At 34.6% G+C, this 19,642-nt stretch overlaps 1 protein-coding gene across 6 annotated transcripts in view; it reads right to left on the bottom strand.

Annotated features, from left to right (window-relative positions):
* Nucleotides 1–19,642, bottom strand: part of SYT14 (synaptotagmin 14) — a 154,336-nt gene that overhangs the window by 81,775 nt on the left and 52,919 nt on the right. The window lies entirely within an intron of this gene.

Genomic DNA, 19,642 nt, shown 5'->3' on the forward strand with positions numbered 1-19,642 from the left:
ATGGTAATGAGGGCAAAAGAGCTTTTAATTACAAAAATGAGGTTCACGACTGTCTCAATTAAATATAAAAATTATTGATTTATTAAATTTGTAACTAGCAAGTACTATGTAAAATACCAGGAATTTACATTGATGTGGTGAGATAAGTTAATGCATATAACAAAAGAGTACCCAAAGCAATCTAGGGCTACAGAAATTCTGAGAACAGAAAGAACAATCTGTGGGGGTGTTGGCAAGAAAGTTTCATGGCAGGAGTTGGCCTTAATTTTGGCCTTGAAATGCAAAACTAAATAGGCAGAAAGAGGGTGCAATGTTCCAAACTGGAGTACAGGATCAACAAAGGTACAAAGCCAGGAATAGGCATGATGACCACAGGGAACTAGCTAACTAGAGAAGGTGTTAAACAATGGGAGAACAGGGAAAGGTTAATTTAGATATTTATACCAGCTCATGCTCGAGTTTGTCTCCAATCTTGTGATTTCAACTATCAATACTATTAACTAGAGGCTTTCAAAAGAAAACTTTTTAGTATTATAGAACCCTTTGGTCTAATTTATTTAAACAAGAGAAGAAATAAGGAGCTAGATCTCTCCCTTCATTTTTATTGCCTGCCCTTCATTTTATCTTATTACTAAAGCAGTGGTCCCCAACCTTTCAGGCACCAGGTACCAGTTTCATAGAAGACAATTTTTCCATGGACCCAGGGTGGGGGCGGGGTTGGTGTGGTGCAGAGCTCAGGCAGTGATGTGTAGCCCGTTTCCTACACTGACCAGTACCGGGCCACAGCTGAGGGTTAAGGAGCAAACCACTACACCAAGGATCCACAAAACTCATTAATGGCCAACTACTGTGGAATTTCGGGGGGGATTTCTAAACTGCCTTTTATTTTGTTTGATTCTCTAACTGCATACCCTATTGCTTCCTTTACCCATGGTGTCACTGAAAGCTCTTGAGAGGCAATAGCTTCATAAGGCTAAATGCTGGAAATATTTAAGTGAGTACACTTTTTGTAATACTATGTCATCAAATGTACTTTAAAGAACATAACCCTAGGAAAATACAGCACTATGTGTTAATTTATATCAATATTTTAAGTGAATTTAAAATAAGCAAACTTTGCCTCTAATTGTTTAATTACAGTTTTAAATTTAAATCGAAGATTAGCCTTAAGCAAAAGAAACCTTTTAAAATATAGTATAAAAAATCTTATTTATATGGTATTTTTAAATGTTCAGTAAGAAGTGAAATACCTTTGTTTAGAAGTGGTTACCAAAAGGTTTGTTAAAGGTGAACTGGTGATGATAAGTGGGAAGTCATTTTTTAACATATATTGTTTTATTTCAGAATAGGGGTACAAACACTCTGGTTACATATATTGCCTTTGTACCACCCCAGTCTGAGCTACAAGCATGCCCATCCCCGAGAAAGTGTGCACCGCACCCATTAGGTGTGAATTTAGCCATCCTACCCTCCCCACTCCCACCTGCTGGATTTCTGACAAATGTTATTTCCGTATGTGCACACAGTGTTGATAGATTAGTTCCAATGTAATGATGAGTACATGTGGTGTTTGTTTTTCCATTCTTGTGATACTTTGCTTATAAGAATGGTTTCCAGTTCTATCCAGGAACACAAGAGGTATTAGTTCACCATTATTTTATGGCTGATTAGTACTCCATGGTATATATATATATACCACATCTTCTTAATCCACTCATGTACTGGGAAGTCATTTTAATTTAAATTTTAATTGATATCTAACCAATAACTATAACTGGAATTAACTTTTTTTTTTTTTTTTTTTTTGAGACAGTGTCTTGCTTTGTTGCCTAGGCTAGAGTGAGTGCCGTGGCGTCAGCCTAGCTCACAGCAACCTCAAACTCCTGGGCTCAAGCAATCCTTCTGCCTCAGCCTCCCAAGTAGCTGGGACTACAGGCATGTGCTACCATGCCCGGCTAATTTTTTCTATATATATTAGTTGGCCAATTAATTTCTTTCTATTTATAGTAGAGACAGGGTCTCACTCTTGCTCAGGCTGGTTTCGAACTCCTGACCTTGAGCAATCCGCCCGCCTCGGCCTCCCAGAGAGCTAGGATTACAGGCGTGAGCCACCGCGCCCGGCCTGGAATTAACTTTTTATATGGGAGACAATCCTATTTTTAAGGGTAACATCTGATAGGAAAAAAGATATTTTGTCCTCTTGACCAATCAAATATCAATAAAAATTGATATTCCTTTCAAGGCCAAATTCCTATTCCATTTCTTAATATAGTTTAAGTTATGAACTCTTATTTTTTTCAACAAATTAAAATTAGCAATGTCTAAACCTATAGATTAATTGCATAAATACCTTTCATACATACAAATATATTAATAGCTACCATTAATTCAGAACCATTATATTCTAAGACATGTAGTGTTTCCAGTCCTCAGAATAACTCTTTAGGATAGGTATGATTAGTCACACTTTACATTTAAGAAAAGACTCAGAGAAGTTAACTATGTCATGCAGATAATAATCATTGAAGATGGGATCTGAATTAAGTTTGTCCACAGCTTATTTATTTCATGACTCAGGTGAACAAATCAGAATATGATGAGAAACAAGGTCACTCCACAGAGTTCCAGGAAGGCTCAGGAATTGAAGGCATCCGGTACCATGAAAGGTAGTGGGTGAGTTGTGTGCTGAAGACAAGAGCAGGCACAAGAAAGCCTGTACAATAACAATAACAACACCCTGCCCCAAACTATGTCCTCCATACTAAGCATCAAGGCATCCAAGTAAGGAACATCAGGAATGGGAGAGAGAGGACGAGGCATCAGACTAAAAGCAGAACTGAGAATTTATGCAACAAATGGTGAAACCTTCAGCTACCTTTTATTACTCTGTTCCAAGAGTGCTAGCAGTCAAACACCACATTTCTCACCAAAGCAGAATAATGAGAATAATGGAGAGTTCTTCTGAAAAATTAAAAACACTGACAAGTGAGGATCTCAAAGGAAATGATCATATTCCTTCCCAATCAACTAACAGTGAAGACCACCACTGACAAACTCAGCCCTGCCACGCAGTTTCTAATCTGCTTTTCTATTACACGAATCACTCTTAAACATGACAAAGAATCTGAAAACTTCCAACATGAAAGAGAATAAAACAAAACAAAAGGGAACAGATAACATAACAAACAAACAAAAAAAGCTTCTAATAGATAAAAGAAAAAAATATCCTTAGTGATGAAAAGATATTATGATCATAAAATCACAACAAATACTGTAAGAAAGTAACCATCAGAGACTGAGAAACAATGCTTGATATTTTAAAATGTGATAGCAGAAAGTCAAAGTACTGGAAGAAACTAGGATATTCAATACCAAACTAATAGGCATGTCAGAAAAAAGAGATAATGGAAGGAAACTAAAAGAAAAGATTCAAAAAATTTTCTCCTATCTGAAAAAAATGAGTATTCAGACTGAAAGGGCCCACCAAGTGCAGGAGCATTAAGAATGACAGAAGTTGCACCCAAGGTACCTTGCCACAAAATCTCACAATACAGGGGACAAGAAGAATATACTTAAAACTTGCAGAGAAAATAAAATAGCATCTAAAAACGAATGAGAACCAAAACAGCACAGGTTTTTCATAGCAACACTGTGAGAAGACAATAGAGCAATGACTTCAAAATTCTAAAGGAAAATCATTTCCAAACTAACATTCTATACCTAGCCAATCATCAACCAATTATAAGTCAGAACAGAGATATTTTCATATGTGCAGCATCTCAAAAAGCTCATTTCCAATACACTATTTCTCTGGAAGATATGCTCCATACCAAAATGAGGAAGTAAACAAAAAAAGAAGACTGTTGGCTTTTTATATATTTATTAATAGGTACATGAATTACTTTAATAAATTCCTTTCTGAACAGTTAACTAATCCTCCTACCTCTCACTTCTCACATCTTCAATCCATTCTTCATAGACTTTATAGTATTATCTTCCTAAAACAAGAGTCAGGTCATATAATATTTTTACTTAAAAATTTTCTAATGGCCTTCATTGTCGAAAAAAAAAAAAAATTCAAATTGCTTAGCCCAGCAGCTAAGACCCTAAATGATCTATACTAATCTAACTTTTCAGTCTCATATTTTACTACTACGGCTACTACTACTACTACTACAGCACACAAACCACCTGCTGCTTTTCAGACTCAGCAGAAAGTTTATTTTCTCTTACACAATTATTTTTCTATCTCTGTGCGTAACATAACAGGCATCAAAAAAATACTATGGCATAAATTTGTGATTCACTGTAATAAAAGAACAAAAAAGATTCTTCTACAATACAATACTAACTTCTATGTATGAACATAAAAAGTTAAAGTTAAATAAAATTTTATATCAATAGTGTATGGATGGATATCAAATTTCCATATTTTTGTGTGACATGGACATCTTTGATCTCAGCTATGTCTTTATGTGTCAATAAAGGAAAGAAAGGAAAGAAAACTTGTAGTCATGTAGGATATTGTATAAAACTGTAATACTAGTAGCAGTCACAAGAAAATGTAGAGAATATGACAGAATGACCTTGGCATTTAATACTACACTTAAAACTTAAAGGTAAACATTAAAGGTCAATTAAATTTTCATAAAAGGGAAACATAAACTTAACAGGCATGTGGAACTATTTTTTATTTTAAAAATTTAATTAATACAGCTCATTAATTTCCTGTTAGCAACCTACTGAATGGACTCCTAAGCATTTATAATGTTTCCTGCCTGTTAACAGTTTATTAATTTTTAAATTGCCTTAGAATGCCATTGTTTCTGTTCTTAGAGAGCTTTTAAAACCTAAAATTGGCTCCAAACAGTTTACCATGAGAAGAGGGAACTAAAGAGTCTGAATATACTGAAAATTCTATAATTAGAATCCAAATAAATTGCTTAACTTCATTTATTAAAGGGTAATTTAACCAAGAACTTGAACAGAATTCAAGGAGTTACTATTAGCATTGTGTTTGACAACAGTGTTCCTGATTGATTTAAGTACAGACCACAAACCAAGAAATTTGACTATACACAAAAAGGGTTCAAAATTTAACATAAGTAGCAGACAACAAGAAAATTCAATAATCTTCTAAAAACAACTAAGATATAATTAGCACTCTCAGTTATATTAAGGATAAAGTAAAGGAAATAAAAGCATAGATATGGAGCTACTTATAATTACTCTTTCAAAGAAAGACTCACATGGGAATGTTTACAGCAGCATTAATAGCAAAAACTAGAAATGTCCTAAATGTTCATCAGTGGGGAAATGGATAGACAATAGGTGGTATATCTACATAATGAAGTACTATTTAGTAATAAAAAGGAAAAGCTGATATGCTACTTCAACAGATAAACCTCAAAAACATGCTAAGTGAAAGCAGCAGACACAAGAGACTTCATATTGCATGATTCCAATTATATAAAATATCCAGAATAGGCAAATTTATAGAGAGTAAATAAGTGGTTGCTTGGTACTAACAGTAATAGCGATGATTAACTAACTGTAAATGGGCATGAGAGATCTGACTGGCTATGAAAATGTTCCAAAAATAATTTATGGTGATTGTTACACCATTCAGTAAAGTTACTAAAAATATCACTGAATTATATACTTGAAATGAGTAAATTTTACATGTAAAACATAATTCAATAAAGCAGTTTTTAAAAAAATACTTACTTAGTGAAGAATATGCTTAGTATATGTTAGCAATTATTAAGATAAGTCAAGTAATTTTCTTTGTACTATGTGATTTATATTACCAAATATAATCAAGATATAAAAATAATATAGTCCTCTAGGACAAATAAAAAATACAATAAAATTTGCCAAACACTTCAGAATTAAAGAAAATATAATGATGATTTTCCAAAGATTCAGAAGTTAAATATTCTAGCCTAAAAATATTCTACCTAGACTAGAAATAAAGATTATAAAATATTCCCTAAAGACTTACAAAATGTTGTTTTAACATAATATGATTTTACTCATTTATTAAATTCACTGGATTTCATACAGTCTACTATTTATTACTGATAAATACACCTCCAAACTACTACCTCCAAATGTTATTCTGAACCAAAACATGATGCTAAGAAGTTGCATTTCATTTGATTAAAATCGTTCTTGTTTATTAAGTACCTTTACTATTACTTCAGAGATAAGAAATGGCTAGAGGAGGCTTTTGTTCACAGCCTTCATCTTTTAGGAAAAAGTATTCCTTCAAAAATGCTGGTAGCATTATTCTGTTTTTAAAGCTCATTTCATATGAATGCAAAAATAACAAAAAAGAATGTATTCTCCCTGAAAGTGTACTAAACTTATGAATTTTTAAATGTGTTAATTTGAAACGTAAGGGTCTGAAATAAATGAACTATAAATTAAATGTATTCAAAGCATCTCATTTTTTTAATATAAATCTAATTAATTTGGGAAAAGCACTTACTTTGTATTTAGCACTGTTTTGAATAAACAGATTCTGGTTTGACAAGGTTTTATAATACATTAAGATTTTGTTGACTAATTTACACTGATCAAATTAATTTCCACATTTTTCACCAAATTAGAAGCTTTCAACCAAATGTGTATAGCACTGAATATTCTTTTAAAATCTAAACACGTTGAAAATTTAGAAATATTCAGTAAGTAGATTTTTTTATTATTAAAGAGAATCATTTCCTGGAAATTTCAAGGAAGCGGAAAACCTTATAGATTTCGCACTGTCAGCCCTCGTACTGAATCCAAACTTTGTTACTTCTGGTTCTAAAATTTATCTCAAATCTCCCTACTTCCATCCCAACTGCTACCATTGCAGTAGAGACAATCATTTGGATTACCATGACAACAACCTCCTGTTAACCCAACTTCCACATTTTTTAAGTTAGACATCCCTCTCTATATGGCTAAGCTAAATCAATATATGGTTAGGTTCATTATTTCATTGTGCTTTTCGGTTTTAGGCAATGTGTTTTTAAATTTAATTTTGTTTTATTACTACATAATACAAGGTTTGTCAGAGAAGTCTGGCTTCCATCCCTGTCCCTGCAGGACAGACCCTGATGGCCCTGGCCCACCCATTCCTTCTCTGTGCCTCCTGCTCATTTGTTCTCACAATAAACAGGGGTCCTCAAACTTTTTAAACAGGGGGCCAGTTCACTGTCCCCCAGACTGTTGGAGAGTGTGCACTGTGGGCCCAGGAGGAGTCAGCTGCTAAGCAGGACAGGCAGTGGTGGCAAAAACACCCGGACCAGATAAATGTCCTAGGCGGGCGGCATGTGGCCCACGGGCCGTAGTTTGAGGAATCCTGTGTAGAATGTACATAAAATGCAACATCCTGAGACAAGAAGGAACTGTCCAGAACCAGGGCTACTTTCTCAGTTCCTCCTAGAATAGGAGGCTAGCAATGCTTGGCTCAGAGATCCCAGTATCCCTGGAGTATAAAACCCAGAGTGCGGTGTGTTTGGGGTCCCCCCTATATGTAAGTGGTGGGGGAACACGTAAACGAGATTCCATCACCCCTGGGCAGCTATCCTGAGCCTTTGAGGACAGGCTCACCATGGATCCTAGGCTTCTGCTTATCTTGTTGCCAATCTGTGAGTAATAAAGTTGCTCTGCCTAACTTGTGAGAGTGTTCTATCTCACCAGACCCAAGTAGCAGAGAACCTTTACAATCTCCTCTACCTTGTCCCTCCCTCCCTCATGGGTAATAATTTTTTAAGCTTTTGTTTTTTCTTCCATTGTTTTCAAATATAAGCAAATATAAATAGATGCCCCCTTTCTTAGATAAAAGGCAGTATAGTATACAAATTGTTCTATACCTTGATATTAAGCATTCATGTACTGCATATACTCACCCCCCATAACACATGCACACTTCCTCCTCTAGGAAAGAATATTTTTGTAAATTACAGGGTTTCACCTATTTTAAAAATAATCAAACCAAAATCAGGGATCAGCTCAGGAATGACATTCAGCCATACAGCACCAGTATCTCTTTGGTTTCCTCATTTGGAAACCTTTGAAGCTGTTTGGCACCTAAGCAAGTAGCCAAAACAAGTTCCGCTTCCTGAACTCCACAAAGACTTGAGAGGGTTGGCCTAAAGCCTCCTATCTGGCTCCCTTAGGGGCCCTGGGCAGGGCCTGCTGTAGCACCCACCACTTCTCTAGTCCTTACATGTCCCCACAGACTCCAAAGGAGACAGCCTAGGCACTGGCATCCCAGTGGACAAATGGTCAATGCCTATCTGAGACCACCTACTGCCTGCCCACATTTCTCTTGTATAGCTCCTCATAATAACTGTGGCCTCTACAGGACTGGTTCTGAAAGAACTAAGAGAGTAATGGAAGTCACCACAGGCATCAACTTCGTGTTGCACTGTAGACACTCCCATAGCAGGATAAAAATCATGGAAACCCACCAATTTGGGGCTGGAAAGATGTCCCTAGATAGGGACCCCTTTTTAATGTTCTGAGTTTCACAAACTCATTGAATGCCTGGTCAACACCATCATAATAGTATTAAATTTTATTGATAAAAAAGACAGCTAACACTTACCTATCACTTACCCAATGGCTGGCATTGTCATAAAAGAATATTTGTGGGGGGTTTTTGGGTATTAAAGTATCATCGTGACAATTTACCAGATAAGCAGAAAACATTAGCACAGAGAAGATGGCAGAACCAGGATTCAAACCTACAAAGCTCAACAACAAAGCTTCCACATCTTCAGCAAAACATACTTTTATAAAAAAAAAAAAAAAAAAAAAAAAAAGCTTCCACATCTTTCTCTCTCTTTTTGTGCCTGTCTGCTCTGTCCCTCTGCCTCTTACACACACCCATCTATTCTGAAACATTAAGTTCAGCATTACTAAATATCCTTCCAATAAATTATTTTTGTGCATTAGGTAGTACTAGTGATAGCGAATATAGAAAAAAATAGGACAGTTTTTTTTTTTTTTTTTTTTTGAGACAGAGTCTCGCTTTCTTGCCTAGGCTAGTGTGAGTGCCGTGGCGTCAGCCTAGCTCACAGCAACCTCAAACTCCTGGGCTCAAGCAATCCTACTGCCTCAGCCTCCCGAGTTGCTGGGACTACAGGCACGAGCCACCATGCCCGGCTAATTTTTTTATATATATATATTAGTTGGCCAATTGATTTCTTTCTATTTTTATAGTAGAGACGGGGTCTCGCTCAGGCTGGTTTTGAACTCCTGACCTTGAGCGATCCGCCCGCCTCGGCCTCCCAGAGTGCTAGGATTACAAGCGTGAGCCACCGCGCCCGGCCAAAAAATAGGACAGTTTTATACAGTCTAGAAAACATTTCCATATAATTGTTGTTTAGTCCAGCAGAAGCTGATAAAGCTGACCAATACCATTAACATTAAGAGAAGGTTTCTAGTTGTTGAGATTACAAGTCAAGTAATGGCAGAAAATGTAATAAGGAATTATTTGGAAGAGTTTGAGATAGTTCCTAATGTCAAATCAAGGTTCAGAAAAGCATATCATTTATCTAGCAGTAGCAAACATAAGACTGCATCAACACTTCCTAAAAATTGTTAAATGATTTTGAAATTACAAGAATAATTTGATTTATTACAATTAACCCTTTGGTAATTAGTTTTATAATAGATGAACCCTAATTTATCTACAGAGTAAAATGAATATATTGTTCAATTTTTATTTACTCTTGACTCATATATTAATTTATAGTATTATACCAGTTGTTAAATATTTTCAATATCTCCTCTGGGTTAGCATAATCCCCTCAAAAATGTATGGCACCTTGAATTATTTTCACCACAATACAAAACACAAACACATAAAAATCACAGGAAGAACTCTTATATAAAAAACACAGAATGAAAAAAACACCTTTGAGCAGTGAAGTTCAAGTCAGAGTCTTGCAGGAAAGAGAATGCCAAGGAACATGGTAGAAAAGAAGTCAAGTTTTAGAAAATTATTAAGAACATCCTTATCCATGAGGAAAAATCAGAAACAAACTAAATATCAGTAATTAAAAATTACTAATATGTTATATCATATAATAATATGTTGTACAATTTGTATATTTGATATTAAAGATATATACTGGCATAGAAAACTATATATTTGAGTAGCATAAATGCAGATTAAAACACACTATGTAAAATAGAAACCCATTTGGATTTTAAAATATATATGCAAAGAAAAATGTCTATATAAGTATAAAAAGTAGAAGCAACGGTGTTCTCATGGTGGGAATATGAGTAATTATTCTCTTTTTTGTTCACCTATAAGTTCTGATTTTTCTATAATGAACATGTATTAGTTACACAATAAAAGTAGCAATAAAGAATTTATTTGGGTGTAAAATTTACACAAAAAGACATTTTCTCACATTACATTATCTAAGGTATTTCAGTGGAGGAATTTGGTGTATTAGTTCTGAGGACAGATGCCCTATATTTAAATCTTGACTCTTGCATATACTTGCAATTAACCTTAGACAAGTTTCTTAACTTCACTGTGTTTCAGTTTCCTCATCTGCAAAATATGGATACTAACAGAACTTGTCTCTTAGGATTATTATGAAGATTAAAAGTTAATTTATGTAAAGTATGTAAAATAGTGTTTACCATATAATCATCAATAAATTATAGCTATAGATATTTATAGAACTGTAATTAACCTTTTATCAATGTACTAAAATACAGATTTTTTCAGACTTCCAAAATATTTTAATCAATCACCTTTAAAAAGCTGTTTACTATGAAACTATATAAAAGCTTAAGGGTATAAATATTTTCCTCATAGACTGTTGATGCTTAATTAAATTTATACTTAATGAAAGAAGCATTTCCAAAGTTACCAACAACCAAAATCCCATGATATGTTCTTCACTCAACTACTGAAATAAGGCATGATGACCAAAAGATTGTTTAAATTGTAAAAATCAAAGGACTTTTTCATAACTATTATACCTAGATATTAAATAACTGCTTTACTATGACTCAAAATCCATTTAAATGATCTTACTTTTGGTAGATGGCATTACTCAACAACTCACAGATTTAAATATAAACAGATTTTCTAAGAAAATCTTTATCCTTATGAGTACATATCAAGCAAGATGAAAGAGATTCTAAGGCATCAAAACACCTCTTAGATTCTTAAGGTAATTTATGACTCACACATCAGAAATTTCAACATAATTTATTTTCTCAAAGGCACAAAGTCTCAAAAAGAGAGCTCCACATTAAGATTGCTTAGATGAGAGATTTTTCATAATTTCAAAATTAAAATAAATAGAATGTCAGCTTCACTTCACCAAAAACTGATAATTCAGTTGATATTCACCTCCTAGATATGGCTTAGTAATTATTCAACATGAATGCAACAAGAATATCTACATTACCATAATTTATAATTTGTATAGTTACATCTCTAACTCAAGTTGCATCGTCTAACCCCATTATTCAATGAAAGTTTGTATTCAGTCAATCTCTTTTCCTTTCATTTCTCAAAACTCAAACCATGATTAATATCTGCCCAAATATGGGACAGACAGAACATGTCCTTCTGGCATCATCATCCAAACAATTCAGTCTATGCTTTTACTATTACAATTGACTTCTACTTTTTTTTTTCTCCCTTAATTCTTATTCTAGCCTGTACTGTATAGTGGAAACTGGAGAGAAAGGATATTTGAGTGATCCTTGTCCAGGCTAAAGCTCAGTTTTAAAGTAAACTCTAAAAAAGTGCTGTAATTTTAGAAGTGTTACGATAAATTTAGAGAATAGATAAAAAGAGTTCGAATGCATAGGTAAGTTTGTACCACATGTAATGTGTAGAATGGGAAACATGGAAGAGCAAAATGGGAGAACAGTGTTGGAAATTAATCAGTTTCTAACTATAGTCTTCACAATAATTTTTTTAAAAATAAGAAACCAATAGCATTGATACATTCTTCAGTTCCAGTATTTATTTGTAAGTATTTATACTCTATTTCTCAGTGATTGGCTTTTTTATCAAGTAGCAGAGTCAAAATTACTTATAAGAAAAATGAAAGAAGCAAATATGATGAATACTATAAACAAATAATTATGATTTCATGTTTTAATGTTCTGATTAACTAGGTTTTCCTCTGCCTCCTTTTGTTTACTTCCTTTTTTAGAAATAAAATAATGATAACTTAGAAACTTTTAATGGTAAAGAATCTTTCTACTGGTGAGAGAAGAAAACAAGATTTGAGAATAAGAGATACTTGAGTAGGATAAACCTGATGAAATACTTAGGGCAACCTAAGGGTAATAGATGGTGGTAGAAAGGTAATAGAAGAGACAAAGGAAGAACTGGTAGAAAACGCTGCTCATTTGGCTATTTTTCTAAGACTGTGGTAGCAGCTGGTTGGTATGCCACTGAAATTCCTTTGTGTGGATGTCACTCTATTATGTTGGTACTATACAAAAATACTTGAGTTAGATACAAATGACAGCAGTGTACTTAATCTTTCATAATCTAGCATCTTCATTTGATTCCAATGGCATTATTCTTCAGGAAAAGGAATGACAATATGAGAAAGAAAAATGGGAGAGACTAAACTCCACCATGGCAACTAAGTTCTCCACTAAGTATTACTGTCCTACTGTACTTCCACACATAGTTATTCTCTGCTACTTGCCCCTAAAGTGCATGGTAGTCCATAGTAAAGAGGAAAAGAATGGTTTTCTCTCCTTTACATTATTTATTCTCACTTAGAAAGTAAAACAACTTAGACACAGAAAGACAAATACTGCATGCTCTCACCTATAAGTGGGAGCTAAATAACGTGTACACATGGAAGCAAGTGTGGAATGATAGACAATCACCACAATGTAACATGTATCAATGAAGCAAAACTGTACTGATATCCCATAAATATATACAAATAAAAAATAAATTTACAAAAAGATCCTGTGGAAATTAATAGCACAATCTTTATAAAACAGTTAAAATGCACTTAAAGGAAATATAAACATCAAGAATTTATTACTCTTAAGTATTAATTATAAAAGTAAAATTTAAATAAAAGGAATAAATAAATACATTTTAGTAGCCCTAACTTTAAGATAACATCAAAATTAATAGAACAGAGCTTCTGATGTAGCCATAAAGAGAATGAGATGTCTGTGTATGTGTGTATGTGTGTGTGTGTGTGTGTGTGTGTATATATATGAGCTATATAAACTATGACATAGATGATGCTGGAAATTATTTTTTAATGACATTTTAAGTTAACATGCCCCAAAAATAACATCACATAATTCTGATAATATAGCTTGCCATAATATATAAAGCTTGGTAATCTCCATGGTAAACCACAAATGAAAAGCTATAAATATTGTTGACTTGATTATTTTGGACTAGAACTTACTTTGGAAAGAAATGCTGACATTCATTTGTCAGAGAAAATTTCCAATAATGACATGGATCCTTTCCCTTATCAATATTTATTCTAAACTGGATTTAGACATTTTTTTAGCCAAGTAATTCTAGGAAACAATATATCAACAATATTTCAAATAAAAAACTTTAAACCACACAATTTTTCAAGGCTAAGAATCATTGAAAGGGGATCTAAAGCTTTTAGACTTTGTTACTTAGTGGAATGAGAATCATTAATATCTCACTCAGAGGAGGCCAGGTCATCTGAGCAGTTTAACCTCCTCTGAGCTTCCCATGTTCTCTCTCTGTGAAGACTACCTGAAATCCCTTCAGGAGGCCAGTCTTTATGAAACTAGTATGATTTTTCTTCAGCTCTTGTCCTACTTAGCTTCATGTGACAACAAGAGTCAACTCTCCATATTTACAAATACTCTGTCACTGCTTTGGCTGTATCTTAATTGTACAACATTTCTTTAATCTGTATTTTAATATTTATGTGAGTGGCAGTGTTGATATAATCTTTTGGTTATAAGCTTATCTAGGGGCTAGAGGCCAGCACTCTTTTACATTTTCTGATAAGGCAATAATAGGTCACCACAATCAAAATGGAATGGCACATTATGGTAGATATATGGATAATTCATATAGTCCCTTAAAAAACCAAAGATTGTAGAAAGAGGTGACTAAACAATTATGTATGACACACTGCATGCTTTTTCTGACCCCTCAGCTCTGGAATGAACTTTACCAAATCTTCAGGCCTCAAAAATTTCCCACTCCATTTGTTATGGGCTAAACATGTCTCCCCAAAATTCACATGTGGAAGTCCTAACTCCTAGTACCTCAGAATGTGACCTTATTTGGAAATAGGGTTGTTGCAGATATAATTAGTTAAGATGAACTCTTACTGGAGTAAAATTAACCCCTAATCCAACATGACTGGTGTCCTTATAAAAAGGAGAATTTTGTCCATAGAAACATGCACAGGAAGAATTCTATCTGAAGATTGGAGTTATGCTGCCATAAACCATGAAATTACCAGAAGCTAGGAGAGGATCTTGAATAGATCTTTCCCTAGAGCCTTGATGGAGAGCATAGCCCTGCCAACTCCTTGATGTCAGACTTCTAGCCCCAGGAACTATCAGACAATAAACTTCTGTTTTTAAGCCCTCCTCCAAAAAAAGAAAAGCTATAAATAATATGAAGACATTCTAATAATTTTACACTAACTCTGATCTTTACATAGAATCATCTTTAATAGACTTCTATAAAAATGGAAAGTATTAATTAGCATGAATGGAATTTCAAAGGTTAGTCTAGTTCAGCAATTAAACGAGATATCCACAAACTATATTTGACTCTGACCTTTTTATAATAAGAGACATTTATCAGAAAATGTTCTTAATTTTAAGCACAACACAGTAAAAATAAAGCTGTGAACAAATGGAATTTGATATATTATTTTAATGTTTATTTTTCCTAGAAAAATTTCTTACAGATGTCTTCCCTTTTTGTAGTTCCAAAAACACTGAAGATTAATATGGCCACCTAGAGGAGAAAACATGATCAACAAATATGCTATCACATTTTCATACTTTTTCTAGAATATCTGTATTTCAGATTTATAACATACAAACTGCTCTAAAGGATCAACCAAAGAGGTTCATGTTGTATGAAATAGACTTGAGGAGAATATTAAATAAAGTAGCAGTGATGACCTAACAAAAGCCAAACAATATTAATTTTGCAGTCAACTTGACAGGCACAGTTTTTATAACTTGCTGTGTACCTTTAGGTTAAAAATTACTTAATCAACCTAAAGTCTCTTTCTTTTTTGCAAAATGGGAATAACCTTACCTCCACAATGAACTGCAATGAAGACTAAACATGACAATGTGTACAGAAACTAACAGAGTCAGGCACATAGTAGGAGTTCAATAAATGGTAGATCTTACTACCGGATCAAAGTTCTCCTGCACTGGTCTCACCTAATCCTGATTCAGGCCCTCTCTAACCTTCCCTATCTTGCACATTTGTTTCTAATATTAGCTGCTCTAAAGCTTCTCTACTGGAATTAATTAGGGTGTTGTGAAATGAACTAAATAAACCTTTCTGAGCAGCACTAATGAGATAACACCATGCCATGTAAAAAAATGTATATTTTAAAATATTTTTCTACCTTCTAATTCCTTTTATATACTTCAACCTTCATCAGTCAAATCTGACCTTTATAAATGTCTGTGATGGTAACATGCACAATAAAGGGTCAGAGAGCAGTAAGAAGTGTTACCTACTCTATTCATCCCTTTACTTGTGCCTCAGGAAAATGAACCAAATCCTTACAAAAGAACTGTACCCAGTGGTCCTCTCAGGTGAGCAGCCATGCAGTGAGCATGTTTCTGCAGAGGCAGCTGTGCTGAGGGGCAACCCTCTGGTGGAGAGCCACATGTATATTAGAAACAAATTCCCCTCCTTCCCAAATCTATATCAGAGGAGTGTGACTATCCGTGTGGGTAGGAGGCAGAGGTGAACAGTTGGGTTACGAACTGCTTCAACAACCTCTTTCTTGACTCTCGAAGTTGATAAGGAAAGAGTAGGTGAGTAGGTTGTTAAGAAAATGTAGGCAGCAAATGTACTTTCTTACCACTTTTTCTTTCCTTAACAACATTCAATCTGACTTACCTCCTTATTACTCTACTCTAGTAAACCTTCAATTGAAAATTATTGATCAACTTCTATTTGACAAAGGGGCTTGTTCAATTCTCATCCTCCTCAATCTCTTTGCCCTCCTTAAAACTCTTCTTCCATGGCTGGTAAAATATAACATTCTCCTGATTCTTCTCTTTATCTCTTTTACTATTTCTTCTGTTTATTTACATGATACCTTTAATTCTCTTATCAAAGGAAATGATCTTCTAATCTTTCCTCTCCACACATTCTCCCTCATCAACTTAATCCATTCCCATGGTTTCTATTCTTTAAGCATATATGATCTGAAAATTTCTCCCCCATCTGTGTTCATGATTGCAAGATTAATAGCCATTTTCAATTGCTTAAATATTCTGCCTTATCACATGCATAAAATCACTTATTATATCTCTTACTCACTCCTCACTTCCAACAAAAAATATATCCCCCTCTGGGTTTCATATTTATGTTAATGACCCCATCATTTTCCTAGTCATACATGATGGAAACCAGCATCATCTTTCATACTTCCTTTCTTTTTCTACTGTTCCAAATACATTCAGTTCCTAAATCCAGTAAATTCTACCCCTATAATACCTCTTCTATATTCTTGTATTCCTATTGCCACTACTGTAATTCAGATTTTATCATTTTCCACATAGACTACTCCAAAGACCTCTTTAACTGATGTCTGTCTCCCTTTCTAATCAAATTATCCTGTTCTTTCCCCACCCCACTGAGCCTATTTCTCACTTTGAGCTTTTAATAAGCAATAACCTGTGATACACAAGCTATTCTCTCAGGCAATTGTCATTTTACATCATCAGTTGGTCTCTCCCCATTCTAAACCTCCATAACAGCATTTTAACAAGGATATTCTACAGACACATCAAACTCACCACAGTGAAACTAAATGATCTTCTCCCAGAAACTTCTCTAATGCTCTCTTAATTAAATATCTTGATTCCTCACTCACTGCACACATTCAGTCATTCATCAAGATATGCTAAGTCCATCCCTAAATCTATGTATTCTTCATCCCTAAATTCATTGCTAATGAGGATCTCATCATTACCTAACTGGTCCTTTCTGCCTCCTGTATTTCCTACTTCCAATTCATCTTCTGTTACAAGAGTTAGATAATGTTTCTTTAAAGCACTGATCTGAAAGTGCCTCACTTTCCTGCAAAAACCTATGAAGGCTCTATATTTCCTGTGAGACAATATCCAAACTCCTGAGCAGGGCATTCAGTCCTATTAACTGCCCCTTTTTCAAACACAGATCCTAAGTTAGAGGCACTGAAATAAACTTTCCTTTGGTTTCGCTATTTCATCAAACACCATTCCATGCTTGCTTAAGTAGCTCTCAAATCCAGTTCATCTAATCTGTAAAGACTCCATTAGATTTCCCCATATCTCTCCCTCCCTCTGTCATTCTACAATACTTTCTTCATGTAACTAACAGGCCTCTCAGCATATTGCATATATACTCACCAGTCTTCCTCCCCAAGTTTGTAGCCTCTTTGAGAGAAACAAGCTTGTTTTATTCACCTTTATATTGCACTATCTAGCACAGTGTATGGCACATAAAAAGCTTTCAATAAATGTTTATGAAATAAATGAATCTAATTAAAGGATGCCTAAAAATCAATCTCTCTGGAGGTTTTATCAAATAATTTAGGATGGAAATTTGTAGAAAAGTGCAGGATGGGTCCTAAATATACACATAAAATGAAATGAGAAAGCAATTCTGGGACACCTAGACCAGTTCCGGAGGTTAAGGCAAGAACAGCAGAGCCACCTAGGCTGTACCTCTCTCCTCACAGCTCTTCCCATAGGCTATAAAGTCATGCTAGAATAACAAAACTACAGAGAAGAAGCTGTCAAGACAACAGAGGGGCACAGGGGTGAGAGGAAAGGAGGAGTGAGGGGGGAAAAATCCTGAATGTATATACAAAAAGAGAAGTGTTTAGGGTTGCAGATGGCAAACTCATGAGTACCCATTATCATCACCATCACTGTTTTCACTACCATCATCTTCAACTGCATTTACTGACCACTTACCTATCAGATACCAGACACTACAGTAAAAACTGTACCATATATATCATTTAATTTTCAAGGTCAGTATTATCTACACTTTAGAGAAAATAAAATAAACCTAAAAACAATTAACTATACTTCCATAGTTAATATGCTAAGAGATAGAGCCAGAATGTCAACAAGGATCAGCTTTCAAAACCTATTCTCTTCCTGTTCTACTATTCATGTGCTAAAGGTGTACAAAAGTTGGGTACTAGTTTTACTGCTTTGCATTATTTATCTTTATAAGCACATGTCTTGTTTTTCCTAGTAAGAAAAATGTATTTCTGAGAACAGACTACATATCTAATATTTTTCACTTATTTCCATGCATCTCATCATGACCATTCTATACAGTAATACTATAGCATTTGATTATTATTATACCTGTATACAAGCAGAAATAAAAATGAGCTGTTATCAATCAGTTGGCATAAAGCCAAATAGAAAAACAGATGGGCTGGGCACAGTGGCTCATACCTGTAATCCTAGCACTCTGGGAGGCTGAGGCGGGTGGATCTTTCAAGCTCAGGAGTTTGAGACCAGCCTGAGCAAGAGCGAGACCCAGTCTCTACTACAAAATAGAAAAAATTAGTCAGGCATGGTGGCACATGCCTGTAGTCCCAGCTACTCGGGAGGCTGAGGCAGGATCTACTCTAACCCGGCAACAGAGTGAGACTCTGTCTCAAAAAAAAGAAAGAAAAACAAATGATTTGGTCTTTGACAACTGCATGTACTGCGATACAACTTTAATTAATCAATAGTAATAGGCCCTAAAACACAAATCATCACTACAAAATCAAGAACAGTTGTGTTTCTGTATAATAATAAATATGATATCTAGGATATACTGTTCTTTCCTTCATTTATGGGTATAAAGATAATAATTACAAAGAGTAGTCATACATTGTACCAAGCAAGTGAACAATTTATTAATGTGGAAATACACTTTAATTAATGGCAAAACCTTTTTTATGTTACAGAAAGATGTAAAAATATGCAAGAATGGACTTGTATCTTCTACGTAGGTTGAGTTCTAAAGTCAGTTTTAGCACGTAAGGCAAAATCAATTAGAGATAAAATAATCCTTGAAATTGCTAAAATCCTTGAAAAAGCCTTAAATTGCCTTTAAAGCATAGCACGATACAGTGCCAGCTCTCAATAAATCCACCTCAGACAGTTTTTCCTCCCACACAGAACAGATTACCATTTCTTCTGCTGTGTGCCATGTGAAGCACTTGGCTGATGTTTCGGGGCCATATTGAATGGAAAAGCATACATTTACACACTGGAATCATATTCAACACCATGAGACACTTAGACTCTATCAGTTCCTATAACAGGTACAGAAACTGATTCCACCTGAGAGAATAGCAGATTCACATCTTCCACCTCATCCTTGTTAGGCACATGTTCGCTGTGAAAT

Source organism: Microcebus murinus, chromosome 23, assembly GCF_040939455.1.
Source record: "Microcebus murinus isolate Inina chromosome 23, M.murinus_Inina_mat1.0, whole genome shotgun sequence".
In the NCBI taxonomy this organism is placed as follows: domain Eukaryota; kingdom Metazoa; phylum Chordata; class Mammalia; order Primates; family Cheirogaleidae; genus Microcebus; species Microcebus murinus.